Below are 25,217 nucleotides of genomic sequence, written 5' to 3'. Positions count from 1 at the left end.
AAATCATGACTTTTCATTATGAAATAGCAAAACAGTGTAATTTTATGTCAAGACACAGAGGTTCATATTGCAAGTTTAAAGCTGACTGACAACCGCAGAAAAAAACAAAAAATAAAATGAAATGTGGATACTCACAACTAGTCAACTGTCCTCCTCAAGTCCTCCAGACGTGCACCATATACCACAATCAAAACACCCTGGGACGAATGGCCAGCGAAAACTGACATGTGCACACCAGTCTGCAACATCACCCACTTCACCCAATGAGCCAAGGTCGACTGGAAACCAGAAAAAAAGGATGGGAAAGGGAAAGGAAAACCTGTGGTGACAATCAAGAATGATGTGCACTACCTCATACTCACGCAAACAAGCAACAAGACACAATGCCGGGGGAGATAGAAAAGGACACCGACCGAATAGGAGTCTTAGTGCCTCTGGAGATGTTAAAGGTCACCCGGTTCAGAGTGAAAGAGCGTGCGTCGGAATCCAGAGCACGCTCATCCAAGACCCTCTTGCAAGAAATGAGCCAGAAGAGGGAGATCAATTTGACTGACAATTGTCATAAGGAGAGGTCTGTGTTAGGAAGCCATGAACTGAAAAGAGACAAAATACAAGAGACATCCTAAGTAGAGAAGTAATGAGGCCAAAGCAGATGTGACAGTTGGGATCCCCGAAGCAGATGACACACCAAAGGATGTTGGCCCATGGAGCAACCATCAAAACCTTGATGAGCCAAAGAAATGGCAGACCTATACAATTTAATAGTGCTATAAGCATGACCAGCCTCTAAGGGATGTAAGGAACCGGACAACCTCAGTCACAGGGGCTGAAATGGCATCCACATCCCTAGCCAGGCATCAGCTAGTCCAAGCTCGCCAAGCAGTCCCATATGACCGTATAGTTCCGGGAGGCAACGCATGCACCAAGAGCTATCGAGTTGTGTCTGAAACCCTTTGGACATCCCAGGGACCCCGGAAATTATCTACGCTAGTAGCAGGAGGGACCTGTCCAACAGGAACAGATGCCGCAGACCAGCCGGGTCAAGAAGAAAGTGCGGGTCAAACAGCAACTGCTTGGGAACATTCACGGCAAGCTCCAGCAGTTGTGAGAACTAGGATTGAGTCTCACAAAATGGGGCCAGCAGGACCAGGTTGGCCTGCAGGTGGTGAACCTGGAAAAGGACCCATGAAATCATGGCATAGAGGCATAGAGGAGAGAACCGCTCCAGTCCTGCAAAAAAGCGTACACTACTTCTGCAGATGGATCTGGGTGCCAGTTGAAGAATCGTGATAATTGGACGTTGAGCCACGATGAAAAGAGGCCGATGGCAAAGGGCCCCAGAGAGATGAGATAGCAGAGAACACACCACAACCAATTTCCAGTCCCTGCTATCTGAGAGATAGCGTGAACTCCAGTCTGTGTGGGTATTGTATAGACCTGGAAGGTACTCCACCTAGACCACCAAATCCCTGGCTAAGCAATATGCCCCAAAGCCTGTCTCCAGGCGAGCCAGAACAGCCAATTACATACCGCCCATGTGATTGACATATCGGACAGCCAACATGGGGGCAACAAGGAACCGGCCAGAAGCTCCAATTCGTTTATGTGGAGCCGGGCCTCATCCTCCGACCAATGGCTGCCCATAGTCACATTGTCACAGTGGGCTCCCTAACCATGGATTCTCGCTTCCGAATTGATGGTGAACTCCAGTTTGAAACTGAATATTGCCCTGCCGCTCCAAGCAGAGAGGTTGCGAATCCACCAACTCAATTCGTCCCACATCTCGCTGTCCAGAGAAACCATGTCCACATAGGAAGCACTGCTGCGGAGATGAGTCATCTTCAGCCGCTGGAGGGCTCGATAATGGATTGGGGCCTGGAAACACCACCTTGATCAAGGATGCCAGCACTCCAATGATACACACCAGGTGATGTAGTGTGATCTGCGGGAGGGACAGGGCGTGACGCAGCTTCTTGCGAATGGTCCCACTCTTCGATGTTGGAAGACTCAGCGATTCTGCTTCGAAGTCCACAGTGAAGCTGAGGAACTCCATGCACCTCAAAGAAATCAGACAGGACTTCTCCCAGTTGACAAGAAAACCCGGGCAAGAGAGGAGATCTATGGTCCACTGCAGGTGTCACAGTAGGATGGAGTCCAGGTAGACAATCAGGTGCACTCCCTGACTGCGCAACCTGACCATGGCCGGATGCAGCAGTTTGGTGAAGCACCATGGCGCCGAAGAGAGACAAAAAGGAAGACATGTAAAGTGCCGAATGCTGTCCTTCCAATGGAAAAGGAAGAGGTCCTGGCCTGGACGACTCACCCACCACATACTTCAGATCCAACTTCATCATCCAATTGTTGTGCATGAGCAAGTCCATCTTGAAATGGCGGTTACGCACAAGGGCGTTAAAGGGACGCAGGTTGATAACAGAGTGCATTTGGCTGCCTTTCTTTTCCACCAAAAATGTGTTGCTGAGGACCTGGGCAGGTCGCGGGTGCCAGCTCTATCTCCCCTTTGCCGTGGTGGGTCAACAACTCCTCATCAATCAAATCGCAACCTCACAAAGATAACAAGATTGGGAGAGGTGGAGGGATGTGGTAAGTTGTACCAACGAGCTCCATGTGGAAACCCTGAATGGTGTCCAGGACCCAAGCATCAGATGCTGGGATTGGAAAAAAACTGGAATAAATTACAGAGTCTGCCCCCTACACAAACATGAGAAGAAACATGAGGCATGTGTAAGCTTACTGTAAGACCCAGAGTTTCCTCTGAAGCCCCTTGACCGCCATGGTCTTCCATACGTGGGAAAGAAGCAGGATCTGATTCGCGCCTCGTGATAGATGAGTCGCTGGAAAAAGGAGCCTCGTCACGAGCCACGAGAACTACAGTAGTTACGGCTTGGCAGATGACCCCTGAATCTGCCTGCCCTGGTAGAGACCTATCCCTGAAGTACCTTTAACATGGATGACTGGGCCTTATTTAAAGGCAGTAAATGCCCCACAAATGCCCCAGGTCCTTTACAAAAGAGTCACAGAATGAAAGGCCCTGGGCATCTTTGCCCAGCTTGGTAAAGGCAAGATTGACCAACTTAGGCTCTATCTGAAAAACAATGGCCTTGCGCCATTCCGTTGATAGGGAGGCATTGACACTGCCTGCAATGCAGATAGCACTCTGAAACCAACCATGGAGTTCTTCTGGGTCAACCTGTCTTTTCTCAGCTCTGGCGTCTTCTGCCAGGTCACAGAGCTTTGCCAAAAGACGAAAGATGTCCAGATGCTTATGTTAGCATGATTTTAGTGCCAAATCCAAACCCTTACGTGGGTTCCATTCCAATTTAGTAAGGAACTTAGTTATCTTTGGGTCAATGACAGGGGTTTCACATACTTTATTGGGCACCAAAGACCAGGGGAATTTAGTCCTAAGTCTACTCCAGGCCGCCTTGTTGAAAGGGTTCTGCACCCAGGTCTCCAGGTAGCCTTTTCGGATGACCTAGGATGATGGAGATCATCTGGGTCAAATATGGGTTTTCCCAACTGATCCAGGAAAGCAGACCCCACAGTGGCGAGGGAACCACTCTGAGATTTGATATGCCTGATCAAATGGGTAATTCTCAGAGTCACTTAAGGACTGGCCTCCTCACTAGACCTGATTTCTGAGTCAAAGTTGCTCTCAGGTTGTGCTCTAGCACATTTTCACCACCATGCCTGTTCTGCCTGACTAAGAAAGGCTTTTTTGTGTGTTTGAGACACTCTTTATTGGACGACCAGATGATCGCCAGTCATAGGGAGATAAGTACCTGGATTTGGCAATAGCCTTCTTATGTACTCCCCCGAAAGGTCTAACCTAGGATGCGGCTGGCACATTGCGGTACCAAAACCCCCAACTTCAAGCAGGCACAAGAGTAGGGCCTGGGAGATGGTTTGGAAAAGGGCAGAGGACATAAAGCCTATAGGTGCCATAATGGCGTCAATCACTGAACGCTGCAGTGTCAGGGACTGCGCACCACAGGGCCAACCACTGAATGAGGGGGGCCTGAAGCCAAAGAAGGGTCTGCCAGGCATTGAGGCACATCCATCTCACCAGGGAAGGGGAGCAGATAGGCACCTTAGGATTAGGCATATGAAAATGCTGAGAACCACCGTACATACCAGCACAATAGTGAGACCAGACCGCAAGGGTAAGATACAGCTGCAAAGAAAAAAAATAAAGGCTGGAAGGGGTTAATCACCCAAACTAGCCAAAAAAAAACAGAGAGGTAGAGAGATGGGAGCTCACCAGGGCCCAGACCAGCAGACAGGGAAACGAGGCAAAGAGGCTATTTTTTTCTATTTGTGTTCTTTGCTGCTATTGGTGGACAGTAAAGAAAGGGTTAAGCAATATGAGCCTCCATATCTTGACATATAATAATGAATTTAAGGTTACAGACAGCCAAGTGCACTGATATAGTTCACAGGTGACAGTAACCCATGCATTTCCATTGGGGAACGGCAGTCTATATGTGATTGTTTCTTTAATCTGTTCAAACTTACTCTTTCAGGTATTGTTAACATGGATTTCTTTTGTTATCAACTTCCTGATTTAAATGTTAGTTGCACTACTTAGTTGTCTTTTTTATTGGTATAAAGGACTAACTAGAAACTAGAGTTATCAATGATTTGCGGCCAAAATTTCACACAATCAATTGTATTTGTTTGTTGATTTACAAAGCAAGTAACATATCTTGTTGAATTTGAGATATTTACAGTTTTGTTCACTTTATTTAACAATTGTAAATGTAATCTTTGAAGAAACATGGCTTCTTGTTAACACTGGTAAGCATGCCTGTCTCTTTTAGAACAGCAAAATATAAACCAGTTTACAAAAAGTTCACATGACATAACATGGCAAACATTATTAATTCATGTGTTTGTATCAGTATTTGTAACATACCTTAAAGGTTTCAAAGATTACACTGCATCTTTTTAGATGCATTAAAGACTTGAATATTCTCAGAAATAAACAATTGCTTTGTTGAATCAGATATATTGAGCATGTTAAAATAATTTATAATCTTATTAATAAAAAACTAATTGCATTATGAACTTACTCTGCATCTGCAGTCAATTTACTTTATTCTAATGGAACAGCATATGCATCATGTTTAAAAAAAAAAAGGTGGAGAAATTGAAATTTTGGAATTGGACACGCAGTTCCAGCTGTGACTGCAAACATCTTATAAAGGTGAAAGAGTGTGATCATCAGATTTAAAGAGCAGCAGGACTCCATATATGCTTCTTAAAGCACCAAGTCTTACTGATCCACGAAGCAACTATTATAGCAATTTATCAAACCTTGCCTTTCGTCTTTCATTCTCATGCACTGTAGCATGTAGCAAAAAAAAGGAAAGTGTCATGATATCACGAGGTTGTTCAGAAAATACCAACAAGCATTTCAACTATTCTTTTTTCTAGCAGAGATAAATAGAATAAAAGTTGAACAATCCATCCATGCTTTTGACAGTTTTGCAGACAATCTGGGTTATAAGCAATCCATAAGCCAACAATCTCAAGTGTTGGAAATGTCAAACACACCTCTCTACATTTCAAAATGTCTGCACAGTTGATGGATGCATCTTTAACAGTTACCGTACTGGAGCATTTGTTTGGATTCAGTAGAAAATAAAAATACAAGAACATGTCAAGAATCTATTCTCAATAACAATGCTACTGATTGGTCATATTTATTGGTTTCGTGGTTTTATTTTTTTGCTTTTTAAGTTCGAACCTTCTCACACAATTTTTTTCCCCAGAAATACAAATTTGGACTTTGAAATCTATAAGTGGCATACATAAATAATTAAATCTACTGATCATTTCTGATCCAAAGTCAACCTTGTTCAATGGAGGCCCCCTTCATTGCCAGCAAATGCTAACTCTGCTAGAGTCGTGCTGACGTCTCTCTCCACTCATGACTTGACCAGTCTGTGTATTTATTTATTTGTGGTTACTCTTTGTGTACATATGTACATATTCTATTTCATTAAAGGGGAACTGTCATTTTTGGAGAAAAACAAAAGTTTAAAATCATTTTATTTAATGAGCCCACTGAAAAAATGATATCAGCAGGAAAAAAAGAAAATCAACCAAATTATAATTCATACACCCCCACCACATTATATGTGGTGCTTTTATTTTGTGACTTTAATGGTACAGAATGAGATAATTGTGAGTTTGCTAGTTCATTCCTTCTCTTATATTTTTGTGCTAAGAGCAGTTTCAGTAATACGAATAATCAACGCACTCACTCATCCATTAAACAGCCATCTGTGAGCTTTGAAGTTGCTGTTTAGTGGATGAGTGAGTGCCCTGGATCTTGTGTATAGTATAAATTGGCCCAGCAGTACCCCATTTATGGATGTTAAGGTGGGTGGAACCCCCTGATTTCATATATATATTTGGGAGTCTAGGCCAACTCTTTGGTTTTGCATCCCTCCCTGCCACAGGTGCCTCATTCCAGGGCCCTATTTAGCCTTGTACTGCAAAGAGCCTCAGATAGTAGTTTTTTCCCCATGTAAGTGGGTTAATCTCATAAGAGCAGACATTAGGTTGTTAGAGTAGGACCTGCCAAAGATGGGGTACATTGACGTTGTGGCAGGCTTATGCAATGTATGATCATATAATGTAAATAAATCCCCATTATTTGTGCCTAGATTAGGTGTTTTAAAAAGAAACATATACAATCTGTGAGCTTTGAAGTTGCTGTTTAGTGGATGAGTGAGTGCTCTCATTAAATCATTATTTTATGGACATTAATGTGTCTGAGAATCTCTGTACTTGAACAATTCACATTCCCCATATCCAGAACAATGTAAATAGTTGTTACTCTTGTATTAAATAAAACAAATGAAAAAGACCTCACTCACTTTCAAAATGTTGTATAGAATTATGAAACATATATTGGCCTTGTGTTTAGTAAGTGGAAAGAAAAAAATGCTTGGGGTAGTCTATCTGCATGCTTACATTTGCAGGCAATGCCCTTGAACCAGATGAAGGCAGATATACATTCTCTTGTGCTAGCTTTCATAGTTGAACGCTGGCAAACAAATCCCATAGCACTCTAACTTTGAGCTATAATATGATATTTTGCTGACATTTTGATAAGTTAAACAAAGAGAACAACTCAAGCATGTTAGGTAACGTCACTTACATAGAAACATAGAAACATAGAATGTGACGGCAGATAAGAACCATTCGGCCCATCTAGTCTGCCCAGTTTTCTAAATACTTTCATTAGTCCCTGGCATTATCTTATAGTTAGGATAGCCTTATGCCTATCCCACGCATGCTTAAACTCCTGCTAATTATCAGAAATATGAAATGTATATTTATTTTAATTATTGTATTTTTCTTGCAGCCTCATGGTACAGTTTGTATTGTACAGTCCTCAAATTTAAAGATATCTCACATCTACAGACTTAAATGTACAGATGTCGCGAACATAAAATTTTCCGTTCGCGAACCGCGAACGCGAATTTCCGCAAATGTGCGCGAACGGGCGAACCGCCATAGACTTCAATAGGCAGGCGAATTTTAAAACCCACAGGGACTCTTTCTGGCCACAACAGTGATGGAAAAGTTGTTTCAAGGGGACTAACACCTGGACTGTGGCATGCCGGAGGGGGATCCATGGCAAAACTCCCATGGAATATTACATAGTTGATGCAGAGTCTGGTTTTAATCCATAAAGGGCATAAATCATCTAACATTCCTAAATTGTTTGGAATAACGTGCTTTAAAACATCAGGTATGATGTTGTATCGATCAGGTAGTGTAAGGGTTACGCCTGCTTCACAGTGACAGACCAAACTCCCCGTTTAACGCACCGCAAACAACCGCAAACAGTCCATTTGCACAATTGCAAACTCCCCATTTGCACAAGGTTGGATACCAAGCTAGCCATGTCCCGTTCCTTGTCCTCACTGATGTAATTGAAGGTCTCTTCCTCCACCCAGCCATGTACAACACCAAAGGTCCCCTGAAAGGTGACAACAAGCCCCCTGGGACACCTGCTGTGTTTGGTCTTCCATCTCCTCAAAGCCACCTTCCTCCCCTGACTCCTCTTCTTCAGACTCCTCTCTCTGCGTTGCCTCTCTCTGCGTTATTATAAGGTGTGTTAAGTAGTACTATTCCTATCAGTTTAATCCCTGTTACGTCCTCTATCAGGGGACGTGTATATTGCATCGATTTTAGGAACCGGGAGATGGAAAAAGATGCTTGGTTGGTCCTCCTACTTCAAATTTGGGGCACTGTGCATGTAATCTAATGTGCCACCAGATAGGAGTGGTGTGTTAAGTAGTACTATTCTTATCAGTTTAATCCCTGTTACGATAGGGGACGTGTATATGGCATTGATTTTAGGAACCGGTAGATGGAAAAAGATGCTTGGTCGGTCCTCCTACTTCAAATTTGGGGCACTGCGCGTGCAATCTAATGTGCCACCAGATAGGAGTGGTGTGTTAAGTAGTACTATTCTTATCAGTTTGATCCCTGTTACGTCCCCCTCATCAGGCCTTTTTTAGTCGAATGTATCGCCCACTGTCATTCCCTTCGGGATCCATCCCTCATTCATCTTAATAAAGGTGAGGTAATCTAGACTTTTTTGACCTAGGCAACTCAGCAAAGGAAGCAGCAGCGGGTACAACATCATCACACCGTACGTCCATGTGTGTAATGCTGCCTGACTGAGACATATCCCTGTTATCTACATCCTCTGGCAATAATGGTTGCGCATCACTCATTTCTTCCAACTGATGTGTAAATAACTCCTCTGACAGATCAAGTGAAGCGGCTGTGGTGTTAGTGTTGGTGGGGGCGGCAGGCGGGCGAGTGGTAACTTGAGAGATGCCCGAAGCTAAGCTGGAGGAGGATGGTGCATCAAAGTTCCAAGTGGAAGCTGTAGAAGATTGGGTGTCCTGTGTTAGCCAGTCAACTATGTCCTCAGAACTTTTCGAGTTCAGGGTACGTGGCCTCTGAACACTGGGCATTATTCTAGGGCCAAAAGGAATCACAGCACCATGACCATGACGGCCTGCCTCTGCCTGTCATTTTTTTTCGATTAGTGGTACTATGCGTGCAAGCTACTGTGACAACAGATATGAGTGGCACTGTGCACTGGCAGAAGTTAGCAGAGTAGATGCTGTGGGCCTGACACACACGCTTGCAGACAACTAACTGTTATTCAATCTATTACAGTCAAAAATTTTTTTTTTAAATGTACACTACTGTTACACCAGATATGAGTTGCACTGGTGTGACACTGTGCCCTGGCAGGCCCTGAAACGCACACGTGTGAAGGAAACTGACTGCTATTATTTCACAGTCAAATTTCTAGTTTTTTTTTTTTTTATGTACACTACTGTTACACCAGATATGAGTTGCACTGGTGTGACACTGTGCCCTGGCAGGCCCTGAAATGCACATGTGTGAAGGAAACTGACTGCTATTATATTAAATGCAAGTGGGCACAGTATACGCTGTGAGCCTGACACACACGCTGGCAGGCAGGCAACTGCAATTAGATTACACAGAAGAAAAAAAAAAGCAGACTGATGTTCTAGCCCTAAAAGGGCTTTTTGGGGTGTTGTGCTTACAGCAGAGATCAGATGAGTCCTCCAGGACTGTAGTGGACACTGAATACACTAGCCTAGCTATCGATTTCCCTATTAAATCAGCAGCAGCTACACTGTCCCTCCTCTCACTAAGAATGCAGCTTCCGGGGGGCGGGGCCTAGCTGTCATGGAGGAAAGACGCACTTTGTGTGAGCTCTCTCAATATCTCACTTTAAGCAGCTATCAACAAGCATATTTCACCCCAGAAGGGGATGACCCAGCAATGTTGCTCCAACCTGACCGACCCAACATGCTTAATAGCGGTCAGCAACTCAACAGAGTCTTACTTACCTACGCGTGGCAAGTGTGGCCTGGTGCTCACCGGGCGGGAGAGGAGGACGATCTCCCGATCCTGGGATGCCCAGGAGCAGCTACTTCCCGGCAGAAGCTCCGTTACCCCCCCCTCCCCCCCCGGATCGGTGGGGGTTATCCCGGTCCACCCCTGAGAGGCTGTCTGGAGCTAATTGACACACAGAGCACAGCCGCCAGGGTTGACATACTCATCTGCGACTCTCCCATTATGGCGGCAGCTGCGTGTCCTCCTGGTACCAGCAAAGCATGGCAGGATATTGAGTCTAAGCTGGACAGACTCTTTAATCAAGCTCCACAACAGCCCCAACAAGCTCCACCACAGCTAAGCGAAGCAGTCCCCATTAAAATCCACCAACGCAAAAGGCATCGAAGATGGGACTGGAGGCACAAACAGAAATGCGGAGCCTGCCCCAAGTCAAGCACTCGCCTCCACCTTAAGGCACCACAATCCCGCACCGGACGTGAAGCACCACCGGGACAGATCCGACCATCCGACAAAACAAGCTCCCACACCTCAAGCCGCGAACCCGGCACTCAGCCAGAGACTTGCCTTTGTTGTTCCAGGTATCAGGGACTCCCAGGGTCTGCACCTGGCGCCCAGAAGGGATCGGATGAGCACAAGCAGTAAACAGCAGCCTGCCAAGCCTGTCCCACTATAGCCAATCCTCCACACCATGCCTTTGATCACATGAACTGCTCTCTGCACATTGACTAATTGTAAAGTAGCAAGCGTTTAAACATGTCATTATTTAACCTCCTAAAGAGTTTATTGTCGTAGTTCCTTACATGCCTTTACCTTAACCGTCCATGTATTATGTTATTCACTAGTCTCATCTCATGGGGCGACTCACACTTGATTTATAACTAGTGGTGGAGCTGCTGATATAATTACACAGTTGATAACGTGTAAGCTACACCCTAAACATGACAGCCATATTTCACAACAATGTACTGCTATATACTCATACCCTCAGTGCAACTGCCCGGTGGGCCGCGGTGGCCATGGGCCGTGGCCGGCAGGGGAGGTCCCAGGACATTCCCTGCCGGTCTATGCAGAGCCGGCACTATCCGAGCGCCAGCCCCGCTTTTTTCCATTATAGGCCGGTGAGGGAGATCAAAGATCTCCCTCACCGGCCCACTTGGACAGACATGTGGCACCTGCGGCTAGGGAGGGAGGGAGAGGACCCGGCGGAGCTCTATCTTGCAGCTCCGCCAGGTTTCTCTCGCGAGATCCGGAGCGTTGCCATGGCAACGACCAGATCTCGCAAGAGTGAACTCTAGCCCGCAGGCTAGAGTTCACTCACCCACTGGACCACCAGGGATGAAAGAGTGCCTGAACCCCCCTCCCAGGTACCACAGTGCCGGCCCCCTCCCAGGCTAAAAGGTAAGAAGGGAGGGGGGGACATAATGCCTACTTTTTTTTGTTTTTATTTACCCCCAAACACACACAATCCCTTCTAACATGCATACAGAGCACTCTCACACACATCACACTCAGCACTCTCACACACACATCACACACAGCACTCTTACACACATCACACTCAGTACTCTCACACACAGCACTCTCACACACACATCACACACAGCACTCTCACACACAGCACTCTCACACACACATCACACACAGCACTCTCACACACACATCACACACAGCACTCTCACACACACATCACACACAGCACTCTCACACACATCATACACATCACTCTTACACACATCATACACAGCACCCACACACACAAATCACCCACAGCACCCTCACACACAACACACAGCACCCTCACCCAAATCAATCACACACAGCACCCTCACACACAGCACCCGCCGCACCCTCGCACACATCACACCTCACACACACATACAGACCCCCCCAACACACTGCACCACACACATACACAATACTTCCAAACATATTTATCTAATATATATATATATATATATATTCACACACACTACACTCCTAACATAAACACTCTGGATCCCCTATACACACACTAGATTCCTTGTAAGCAAACACATACTACACTCCTAAACACACACTCTCTACAAACACTACATCACCTATACACACACACACACACACACTATAGCCTGTATGCACACTCTTGCTTCATCCCCTATACACACATTCTCTACAGCCCCTAGTCACATTTGCATTACATTACACCACAAACACAACACGACTAAAACCGACCTTATAACACAATACCACACCACAATACCACACCACAATCAGCTCACTCTGCACACACACAATACCACAAGCAGGCTTCAAACACATGCACAATACTCTTTCCTGGCATTTTTGTCTCCTGGTATCCATTTATAGAGACACCAGAGACAAGTTGCAAGGAAACACAGTGCAAGCATGTTATTAAATTTGCTTGCGCTGTGCAGAACAAATACAGGGCTTTTTTCTCATGCTAGAGCTCTTCAGCAGAGCTCTGTGCATGGTCTGCCCTGGAAGAGCATTGAACCAACATGCTCACTTTGAGAGGGGGCGTGTTTGTCATTAATGATGACAAAGCACACCCTCTCTGCCCCGCCCCCTTCTTAGTGGGCCGCTGTGATAAAAAAATGCCCGGGACGAATTTTTTTCCCAGTCCGGCCCTGGTTGTGGGCCCCTGTCTGGGCTTCGAGCTCTGGCTCTGAGCAGGCCCTTCTCAATCTGGCAGGGTTATCAAAAGATTTCCCTGCAAGGACCTGTGTTCTCTCTCTTTGTTGAGGGAGGATTGTGGTCTCTACTAATATCAGGTAAATACCACTTTAAGAGTGCACTTGCGGCCCCTCCAGTTTTTGTTGATATTGATATTAAAATTGGTATAGACGATGTAGATATCCCTCACCAGACCACTAGGGAACTGGACCACCAGAGATAGTAAGTAAGTGAGCCAAAATATACACACATACAACACCCATGCAAAACCACTCAGAATTCCCTACACACACAAACATTAAATTCAGCCACCGCATACAACACTCAACCAGCACACACAGGCACACTCATTTCCCATACAGCTCTCAGCCGCCTCCACACACACAACATGAAGCCACTCGACATGATCACACACACACAACACTTAGTCATAAACAGATTCATTTGGCACCCTGCCTAGAGCCCTGGGTAACTGTAATTTGACTCTGTCTCCCAACATGTCCCATGGATAAAGAGGGACACTTTAATTTTTGAGTGGGGCTGTGGCCACAGGCGAGCCTGTTCCTAACAGATTTTAGGTGACTTACTAGTAATGATTTATGCAATTAAATGTAATTTAGAACAAGAATAATATATCTTATTTAAATAGATTTATTTCTAAATACATTTATTGTAATTTGAAGGCACATTACAATGAGTATTATTGCAAAGGAGCTCTGTTATACCATCAAACACACCAATAATAATTGGTGGGAAATTAGGATAGAATAGATGGACTGGGAGGAGGGCGGAGCCGACTGCCAAACCGCATGGATGTGTGTTAGCCGAGCTCCTCAACCTTGGAAAGCCAATCCATTGACATCGGGCACTAAACCATGAAAATGGGACACCCAAAAAGCTCTAACGCTGGACAAAACCCTGCTAGCAAGACTCCTGCAGGGAAAACCGGGGCCCTGACAAAATATTTCAGGGATACAGCAGATCATACGCCTGACCCGGTAGACCCCAATATGGCGCCAGACTCGCCTCCGACCTGCTCCGCGCCGATGAGTCCGGCGGGATCTGAGTCCGGGGTCTCCTCTCACTCAAATGACCCAGACATCAGGGAGCTACTTAGGGCACTTCCTTCCAAACAAGACTTGGCCCTTATGCTACACAAACTGGAGGCCTCGTTCCAGACCAAGCTGGATGCTATCGTGGGCAGACTTCACACAGACGAAAAACAGAGTATCCTCCCTTGAAGAAGATAGAGACATGATGCAAGCACAAATCAGAGCGCTCCAAGATACAGTATCAGCACAAAACAACCAGGTCTCAATCATACAACGATCACTGGACAATTTGGATAATAGGGGCCGGCAAAACAACTTGAGGGTGAAGGGACTCCCCGAGACAGACCGGGAAAACCTCCCTGACATCCTGCAGGAGCTCTTTAATCTTATATTAGGCCGGCACACAGACACTCCAATAATATTTGACAGAGCCCATAGAGCCCTACGTCCAAGAGGTACAGCGCCTGACATGCCTAGGGACGTGATCTGTAGATTGCACTACTACGAGTGCAAAAATAAAATCATGGGGGCCCTACGTCGATCCCAACAACCCCTTTTATACCACGAGGCTCCGATTGCTATATACCCAAATCTCTCGTGGGTGACCTTACAGGCCCGCCGGGCGCTGAAGCCCATCACAGATCAACTCCGGGCTCGGAACCTGCGATACCGATGGGGCTTTCCTCCATCACTTTCAGCTACTTACAACGGGACATCACATACCATCTCATCAATTCATGACGTTCCGCTGTTCCTCAGGGACATGGACTTACCTGACATCCAGGTACCAGACTGGTACGGAATTGTCCCACCGCCAAATGCCCCAAGATTCCCGCAACGAAACTACTGGCAACAAACGCCCAAGAGACGGAGAGCAGACAGAGCAGCGATGCCACCGGGTGATCCAGCTCACATCCCTACACTACAATAATTGATCAAGATATGTACACACAAGAGCTAAAAGATACTGGCCTGCCACGGACTCCCATCACCTCGTAATGATTGACGACGACACTATAAAAAAAAAGCCTTTTAAGACTCTTGGCGACCCTCATGCTGCCACAATACTGAAAGAAGCTCCAGAAGAGACATCAGAGGCAACACAGCGACATCTGCCAAGAAGACCCCTCACCAGCTGTTTACGCAAGTACCTCTATTGCTAGAGACACTGAACTTGCCCCTCAGAGTACCCCCCATGTCCTATGCCCTAAATCCACCCCCTCCCCATAATATACATCCCTAGATTAACTGCCATCCCAGCACAGAAACGTGCTTATGATCCGATGGCCGACCTGAGGGATATGATTGCCGAGAACCCTTAGATTACTATGCCTGATACCCTCCAAACCCATCGTTGGACTCTAGCTAAAATACCCACGACAGGCACAGGTTCCTATATGTCAAAGGTGACCCATCACAACCTACTGCCACCCATTCTTTATGAGACCCCAAAAGAGCAATGTATCTGTACCAATGTGGGACTTTGCGACTCTATGCATGACCTCTCTACCTCTTATCCAAACCTTACCCCCTTCCCTCTCCTTTCTCTTTTATCCCGCTCCCTGCAAGCTGCATATTAACTTGTCATGTTTCTAAATAATGCATGATGTATTTGTTGGTTCCGATGGCTCTGGGGGCATCGCCCTGTGAGATAAGAAATTACTCTGTCTCCGGAGCGATCTTCCCATTGAAATCAGGGTGTATTGTAGATATAGTCCTATGTGCAACACTTCCGACCCGATCCCTCCAATTTTACCTGATATGCCCGCACAGTGAAGAAGCATATGGGTGCCCCAATACCTGACCCGGGAGACACAGCAGATACGCTCCCAGAGACACCTGAGCCCGGCGCCCACCAAATCCATTGCTATAATATGCTTCGCATACACGCTAGATGAGCTGACACACTGACTGTGACCTGAGGCCACTTAGTGGTCAGGCGACATCGCAGCCCTGGGTGTATATGCCAATGTACAACTATGTGCATGCTCAAACCCCCCTCCTCACCCCCCAAAAAAATAATAATAATAATGATTCTAGACAAAAAATAATCATAAAAATAAAAAAAACAATAATGTATGTACTGTATATAACATTTTTCTTACCAAAGATGCATACAGTTCGGGTGGAAAGTCACTCTCACCCCCTTCCCTCACTTACTCCACTGGGCAACCTATTGCTCTACCTGATATACATGCTAGCCAAATGGACTGCACTAAGACCGAGGGAGCTCTACCCCCCCCCCCCACCTAGACCCGAGAATACACCGGATGTACCCAAACTTATCCCCCGGCCCATCCCTGGGCACTACATGAAAAAAAAACACTGTCTATACCTCCCAGACAGGCAATGGGGACTCTAATATGTATACCACCCTTTATAGCTGACTCCAAGATGGAGACAGTCTATGCAGCAACACTGCATAGCTGAACATCCATCACTTGTAACTCACACACGGGTACACGGTTTCGACAATCACTCCTCCTGTCACACAACAGGGAGGGTCCCCATGACATTACATAATCCCACCTGGTCCCACAGGTCCCATAACTGGACACAACCCCGCCCCCTACAGACCTACATTAGTCCGTGGCAGGACACAAGCTATAATCACAAACGTCCCACCCACAGCTGACGCCCCACATCTTTACATCCAAATTTTCATTACTGGATTGGCCCACAAGAGACGATAACACACAGTACCACGCACACTCATCCAGAGTACTAGATAATCCCTCTATCTGCCCACCTACAGCAAGACAGACTGGCAGATCAATCGGCTCCTAACATAGGTCTGAGTGACCTTTCCACGGTGAGTGCCAGTTACCCCGGTGGTCAGAAATAGCCACCTTGGGTACGCCACCAGAGGATACCCCCTACCATATGCCCGTCTGACAGTACCTTGCTACACACAGACAGCACAGGCGGACAACACCCTTCACTGTACATAGTTTAGGTATATAACTACCATCTTCTCATTTCCTACCTTCTTACCTATCTAATCAGCCCCTCCCCCCCACCCCCCAAAGACAACTGCTGCATCCAATCTCGACAAACTGACTGGAGCGAGACAAGCGTAACAGTCACTCACCCCAATGGCCAACATCCGCATCATTACACTCAACGTCAGGGGCCTCAACACCCCTGAAAAACGCTCCATAGCTCTTAACGAACTACACACTCTTAGAGAAGATATAGCTTTCCTGCAGGAAACACACTTCAAAAAAGAGGCAGCTCCCACCTTCAGAAGCAAAAGGTTCCCAATGGACTACTTAAGCAACTTCACTGACACTAAAGCGAGAGGGGTAGCAATCTTGTTTTCTGCTCATGTGCCCTTCACATACACCTCCCATGAGTCGGATGACACTGGAAGGCTGCGTATGGTCAAAGGCCAGATAGGCCAAACTACGGTCACACTTGTAAATACATACCTCTCCAATAGACGCCAATGCAATGTGTTCAAAAAACAACTCAAAGCCATAGAAAAATTTACTGAGGGTATTTTAATCCTTGGTGGTGACTTCAACCTCTCACTGGACTCAAAACTGGACACGACGTCCAGCGCCACAGAGTATCAAACATCCGCACGGGCTCGGATGACCAAACTTCTAGATAGCGGACAATTATACGATTGTTGGCGCACCACACATCCATCAACTAAAGACTTCTCTTTCTTCTCACCTACTGTGCACACATACTCTAGACTGGACATGTTTTTCCTCCAACACAGGTTCCTACACCTAGTACAATCCACCGACTACGGCTCTATCACATGGTCAGACCATGCACCCCTGTCTCTAGAACTAAAAATACCCTCCACCCACAAAAATCATTCCAATGTAAACTCAACGATCTTCTTCTCAATAACCCGGAAGTAGTTTCGCAGCTCAGAGACTCTATAAACAACTATTTCACCATTAACACTACCCAATCTGCACCCCCACCTCTCATATGGTAAGCACACAAATGTGTGCTGAGTGGGGAGATAATAGCGCTGGCGGCAAATCACAAAAAGATAAGAGAGGCCAAAATTCAAACACTCACAGATGAAATAAGGACACTAGAAACCAAACACAAAACAGACACACGACTGAGCACCTATACAGCCCTCACAGCTAAGAGGTCCGCTCTACAGGACTTACTAAATGCCAAAGTCAAACATACACTTATATTAACGAAACACGCTTACTACGCGCAAGGAGGTAAATGTGGCCGCCTGTTAGCCAACTCTCTAAAACAACAGAGACAGTCGACCTTCATATCCAAAATCAAAACCCCCTCAGGAGCAGTGTCATATAAACTACCAGACATACTGTCAGCGTTTCACGATTTCTATACTAAGCTTTATAATCTGAGAGATTCCCCTCCGCCGACACAAGACATTGAACGCTTCCTAGCCTCCAGGGTCCACCAGACCATCCCCGCCAACGTCCTTCCAACACTAGACGCACCTATAACCCCAGATGAAGTCGCCTTAGCCATAAGAAATCTCAAATTGGTGAAGAGTCCATGGCCCGATGCTTTCACGGCCAAATACTACAAAATGTTCACAACTTCCCTAACTGGACCCTTCACGCAAGCATTTAACTCCCTTGCCAACTCCACCACCTTCCCTACGGCAGCCTTGGAGGCCCACATAGCTCTCATACCCAAACCGGGCAAAGACCCAACCAACTGCGGTAGCTATCGCCCAAACTCTCTGATAAATCTAGACGTGAAATTATTTACGAAAATACTGGCCACTCGCTTAAAACCTCTACTCCAAACCCTGATACACTCCGACCAAGCAGGGAAGCAAAGCACAACACCACAAAAATTGTAAACCTGATATATATGGCACAACGTCTTCAAAATGAGAGCCTTCTACTCTCAATTGATGTGGAAAAGGCGTTTGACAGGGTGGACTGGTCACTACTGACAGCCACTCTAAGACGACTAAGATTTGGACCCAGGTGGATGAAGTGGATGCAGGCCATCTACTCCACTCCCACAGCCCGACTAAGGGTAAATGGACAACTCTCAGAACCAGTACATATAAGGAACGGCACAAGACAGGGTTGCCCCCCTTTCCCCCCTACTCTTTATTATCGTCCTAGAACCCTTCTTAAATGGAGTCAGGGATAACCCAGATATCAAGGGCATTGAAATACAAAGCGCAGAGTACAAAATCTCGGCGTTCGCTAACGATTTACTCTTTACTATACAAACACCAGACACCTTGCTGCCCCCCCTATTAGACAAAATCGCCCTATACCACAAACTTTCCAACTTCCAAGTTAACTTCTCCAAAAAGCAAAATTTTACCAATACGAATAAGTCCCCTATCAAGCTCAAACCTGAAAGCCGCATTCCCCTTCTCATGGGCAGATGATTCCGCTTGTCGGCAGACCTAACATCCACCTTCGCCCTAAATTACGACCCGCTATACCAAGCCATCTCGAAAGACCTACAAACTTGGCACACAGTTGGCACACAGTTCTCGTGGCTCTGAAGAATCAACATTCTTAAAATGAACTCCCTCCCTAAGATACTTTACCTCTTTCAAACCCTGCCAATAGCTATACCAAAGCTCTTCTTCACTAAGCTTAGGCAACTTTTCACTTCCTTGATATGGGCACAAAAATAACCCAGAATCCCATATGAGGTCCTCACCAGACACAGATCCTGCGGTGGATTAGGCCTCCCACACATGGAGCGATACTATAAGGCAATTATTCTTTCCAGAATCCAAGACTGGTTCAAGCATCCACCAACACATCAATGGGTGACTCTTGAGAGCGCGGTAAGTCTAGTACCTCTCTACACACTCCCCTGGCAGAGAGTAATCCCCTCGAAACTGCTTACTTGCTGCCTCGCACACCCCACCATTCTCCCCACGCTCAAGACATGGGTGAGCATGCGGGAAGCTGAGAATATCTCCCCTCACCCATCCCCACTCTTTCCCATCACACACAACCTGCTCTTCCCCCAGGAATGCAGCCAGGGACATACCAACTATACACCAAAATGCTTGACGCCTGTCAGGTCCTACCGTGTCGGCGTTGCCGTTACCCTGGCACTTCCGGGTAGACAGAGCACCTCCACGCCCCCTTCTCTGACGCGGTCTCCCAGCGCTACATAGGGAGACCGCGCCAGATTCAAATTGCTGGATTATTGTGGCTGCCCCGAGAACCTCAACCCGGCTAAAATTATTTCTACTTACAATTACGTGTACCGAACCAGACTGGAAAACGCTTGACCTTCCTTCTCCTCACCTCGACCTCGGCTTGAATAACGAACCTCTACTCTTGCTCCTTTCTAAGTACTCTCTTGCCGGATTTAACACAAGCCTGGAAATATCTGCTTCCGACATTAAGTATTATTCTCAGTCATTTTGGACTCTGCCTGCTTGCTAATCACCCTCTCTCTCTGTTGCTACATAATAACAGAAATTCCTGTCTTTTGCAAAAACTACTTGCTACTCTGTTTCAAATCTACTGCTGCTTGCTCTGCTGAAACAACTAACAGTCATCCAATATATTTGTACCTGTACTAAGTAAGTACATTCTCTTTTATTTTATTAAATAATCACTTCTACATCCATCTGCAGTTGTGTTCCATATATTAGAAGAAGTAATCCTTACAACGCCCCTTACCTGACGCTAGGTTCTGTGGTTGAGAACAACTCAATACGGACACTAGCTAGTCTGACGGGACATCAGACTCCGCAAACGCTACAAGCGTTTCACTATGCCCAGTTGACTCACTTCTTACTGGCCAACACAACCTTGCTCAAGGGCTCTTGCACCTTGTCCGATTTTTAGGCACACTGCCTGACCAATAACCGTAAAACCAAACAGTTATCGACCTTTTACAAACTTATGCAAGCAGAACATAGAGCCCAGCTTCCCCCCTTCACAGAAGCCTGGAAAACAGACCTGAACATACAACTCACCATACCCCAATGGAGGACCATCCTATCACAAATTCACGCAACATCCATATGCACCAATATCCAAGAAAGTGGGTATAAGAGAATATCCAGATGGCACTACTCTCCTGCCAAAATACACCGCATTTTCCCAAACACACCAGATGTCTGCTGGAAATGCTCCCAATCGAAGGCGTCCCTCGCACACATCTGGTGGCACTGCCCGCTCACGCAACGATACTGGACAAACATCGCGATAATGATTCATACAGTGACAGGTACACATCTGCCTCATACCCCTCACACACTGTTGTTCCTAATCATACCTACCTCAATTCCTAAGACACAAAAAATCCTCCTGACACATCTCCTTACTACAGACAATCTGCTCATCCCAGTAAAGTGGAAAAACCCTGAGGTCCCCATGATCAAAGAATGGATAGCCAAAGTAGACTCAATTAAAACCATGGAAGAAATCCACGCATCCATCTCCCACAGATATACACTCTTCAAGGAAACATGGGAACCATGGGTGAGATTCATGGGTGAGAACAAAAGCCTGACTACCCGTAGCTCAAACCCATTCCTAGGGTGATGATTTCCCAGATGGGCCGACTGCACCTAATGTAAGCAATACGACACATATTCCTCTCACAATGTGCTACTACATAGACCAATTGGGAAGCCCAGATCCGGCCGCTCGCTACACATACAGACACTGGTCCTCATATATTACCATACGGCGCCACCCCTGGTATAAGATTTACCTAATGACATATTCACATTACATGAGGGTGGGAGAAGACATTGCAACTCTAACTACACAGCAACCTGGACACTTCTCAGGGTTACCGTACCAGAACTCAAGAATAGTTAAGTTTAAAGATATCGCCTAATCTCAGCACTGGTTTGAATCTCAGCCTTAGCTTTAGCCCCAATAGCTGATGCCGATACTACAATACCAATTGTATAATTTTTGCAGAAATGTATTACCTATTATTATGTATTTATGTGTACTTATGTTTTAAAAAAAAAAAAGTGTTTCTATCCAGAAAGGTATCTATCTACTGAAATGTCAGTTGTCTCCCTTGATGCAAATGTAAATCCAAATATCCCCCTTTTCCCCTTCTTTACTTCTGTACCCCCGTACTTTGATGATGTTTACTCTTTAAAAACCAATAAAACCTTTTAAATAAAAAAATAAAGAATAGATGGACTGGGAGGATTTGGACCCAAAATTGGGACTATCCCTTCTAAATAGTGACACTTGAGAGGTATCCTCATCACTATTGTTCTGTGTGTGTGGTATTTGCCTTGTGTATTCAACTGCAATTGTCACTTATACATGAAACTGCAACACTGAATTATTGCCTAGAAAATGCAGACTAACTTTGTATGTGATAACATTAGGAAACTCTTTCTTATAGAGTAGTTTATGGGGGCATAAAAACATCTTCCATCAGAAGCATGAGTTGCTAATTCATTAGGATAGAAACAGAGGCTATGCTTTATAGATTAGCAGATGAGCTAAGACAATCAATTCTTATCTGCTGTTAAATCTATTTTTGTATGGGTTGTTCATACATCATTCAGAAACGTGTGCTTGGACGGTATTAAATCAATGATGGAATTCAGTAGATGCTATAGTTTTGTTTTGGCACGCTATGTTTTCTCAGTGAATGGCCCTGATCCTAGAATATAGATAAGCGGAACAACTCTTTGAGATTCCGATTCCAAATCTATCAAAGGTCAGGCTGTTTATTCCAAATACTCAAACTAAACATAATAAGAATGACAACCAATAGATTGTCTAAGTATACCTTAGATATACTTTTGATCTATTATTAAAGGTAATTGAGAAAGGAAATACAGTCAGAATGACTGAAATTCAATTTGCAGGGACATTATAACCAAAAGAGAGAACTACCTTATTACATTAAGTGGTGAAAGAATGATTTTATCTATTCATTTTTCAATATACTCCTTAGTTTTATCTCATTGATTAGCTACTCCTTTTTCCATCTTTAACTGAAACAATACTTGTTCTTTTATTAATAACCAATTGGGCAGTATATCTAGTTTCCAGTATCTGGCAACAAGAATTTTTGCTGCCACCAATATACACTGAACAAAATTATAAATGCTTTTGTTTTTGCCCCCATTTTTCATAAGCTGAACTCAAAGATTTAAGACTTTTTCAATGTACACAAAAGGCCTATTTCTCTCAAATATTGTTCACAAGTCTGTCTAAATCTGTGTTAGTGAGCACTTCTCCTTTGCCAAGGAGGTGTGGCATATCAAGATGCTGATTAGACAGCATGATTATTGCACAGGTGTGCTTTAGGCTGGCCACAATAAAAGGCCACTCTAAAATGTGCAGTTTTACTGTATTAGTGAGGTCTGGGGGGGGGTCCAAAAACCAGTCAGTATCTGGTGTGACCACCATTTACCTCACGCATTGAAACACATCTCCTTCGCATAGAGTTGATCAGGTTGTTGATTGTGGCCTATGGAATGTTGGTCCACTCCTCTTCAATGGCTGTGTGAAGTTGCTGGATATTGGCAGGACCTGGGACACGCTGTTGTATACGCCGATCAAGAGCATTCCAAACATACTCAATGGGTGACATGTCTAGTGAGTATTCTGGCCATGCAAGAACTGGGATGTTTTCAGCTTCCAGGAATTGTGTACAGATCCTTGCAACATGGGGCCATGCGTTATCATGCTGCAACATAAGGTAATGGTCGTGGATGAATTTCACAACAATGGGCCTCAGGATCTCATCATGGTATCTCTGTGCATTCAAAATGCCATCAATAAAATGTACCTGTGTTCGTTGTCCATAACATATGCCTGCTCATACCATAACCCCACCGCCACCATGGGTCATTCGATCCACAACGTTGACATCAGCAAACCGCTCACCCACACAATGCCATACACGCTGTCTGCCATCTGCCCTTTACAGTGAAAACCGGGATACATCCATTAAGAGAACACCTCTCCAAAGTGTCAGACGCCATCGAATGTGAGCATTTGCCCACTCAAGTCGGTTATGACGATGAACTGCAGTCAGGTCGAGATCCTGATGAGGAAGAGGAGCATGCAGATGAGCTTCCCTGAGAAGGTTTCGGACAGTTTGTGCAGAGATTCTTTGGTTATGCAAACCGATTGTTGCAGCAGCTGTCTGGGTGGCTGGTCTCAGACGATCTTGGAGGTGAAGATGCTGGATGTGAAGATCATGGGTTGGTGTGGTTACATGTGGTCTGTGATTGTGAGGCCGGTTGGATGTACTTCCAAATTCTCTGAAATGCCTTTGGAGACGGCTTATGGTAGAGAAATGAACATTCAATTCACGGGCAACAGCTCTGGTGGACATTCCTGTAGTCAGCATGCCAATTGCGCGCTCCCTCAAAACTTGCAACATCTGTGGCATTGTGCTGTGTGATAAAACTGCACATTTTAGAGTGGCCTTTTATTGTGGCCAGCATAAGGCACACCTGTGCAATAATCATGCTGTCTAATCAGCATCCTGGTATGCCACACCTGTGAGGTGGATGAATTATCTCGGCAAAGGAAAAGTGCTCACTAACACAGATTTAGACAGATTTGTGAACAATATTTGAGAGAAATAGGCCTTTTGTGTACATAGAAAAAACCTTAGATCTTTGAGTTCAGCTCATGAAAAATGGGGGCAAAAACAAAAGTGTTGCGTTTATAATTTTGTTTAATGTATGTATAAGTTTTCAAACTTTTATTGGCATTGATTAGTTCCAAATGCATTAGTAATATTTTAGGACTAAAAGGTAAGTCTACTTCTGCAATATTTTGAATATGAACATGTAAATTCTTCCAGTAAACTTGAATTAACTCACATTTCCACCACATATCTATAAAATCACTGTGGCAAAACTAGCCACTTCTGGACTGTAGTTATTAAAGGTTGTCCATAGGCTGAATATGTACTGTGTATTTTAACCTGTGTATGTACCGTATGGTGGCCGTTCGCATGCTGGCAGCCGTAGGCTGCCAGCACACCAAGCATTCATACAACGAAACACGGCTATCCCGGCCGTTCGCCGTACGAATACGGGCTCCCCAGGTCGACCACACATTCCCAAGTCGTATGGTACCAATTCACCGATTGCAACATTGTTGCAATCGGTAATTAAGGGCTCTCCGAGGTGGCCGTCGATCCACTACCGACCATGCGGCGGTCGGCCATCTTGGATCCTTTGTCCCTGCAGCGGTGTTCGGTCGTCGAGAGCCTGGAACTGAAAACGGCTACTCGATGATTGGAACGCCGCTGGACTTCCAGAGCGTTCGGGAGTCCCGCGTTCGGTACATTGTATGTCCCGTACTTATTCGGTACTTTTAAACTCACTTTAATGTTTTATTGTATTATGTGCGGCGTTCGGTCAATTCAGCTGGGATCGGAGCGGTATTCTCACAAAGTGTGCGCTCCGACCTCAGCTATCTACCGAACGTTCAACTATTGCAAAGTACCGAATATTGTGTAATTTCTGTATTTTAATGTCAATTGTCGGTTTTGCTGCACGAGGAGATAATCCACTTAGTCGTCCATTTTAGTGGGAGTATCTTTCTCGTGCAGCAAGGCCTGTTGGGAAAGTCA

This window comes from Pelobates fuscus, chromosome 9 (genome assembly GCF_036172605.1).
Source record: "Pelobates fuscus isolate aPelFus1 chromosome 9, aPelFus1.pri, whole genome shotgun sequence".
Lineage (NCBI taxonomy): Eukaryota > Metazoa > Chordata > Amphibia > Anura > Pelobatidae > Pelobates > Pelobates fuscus.
Note: the sequence above shows the minus strand (reverse complement) of the source record.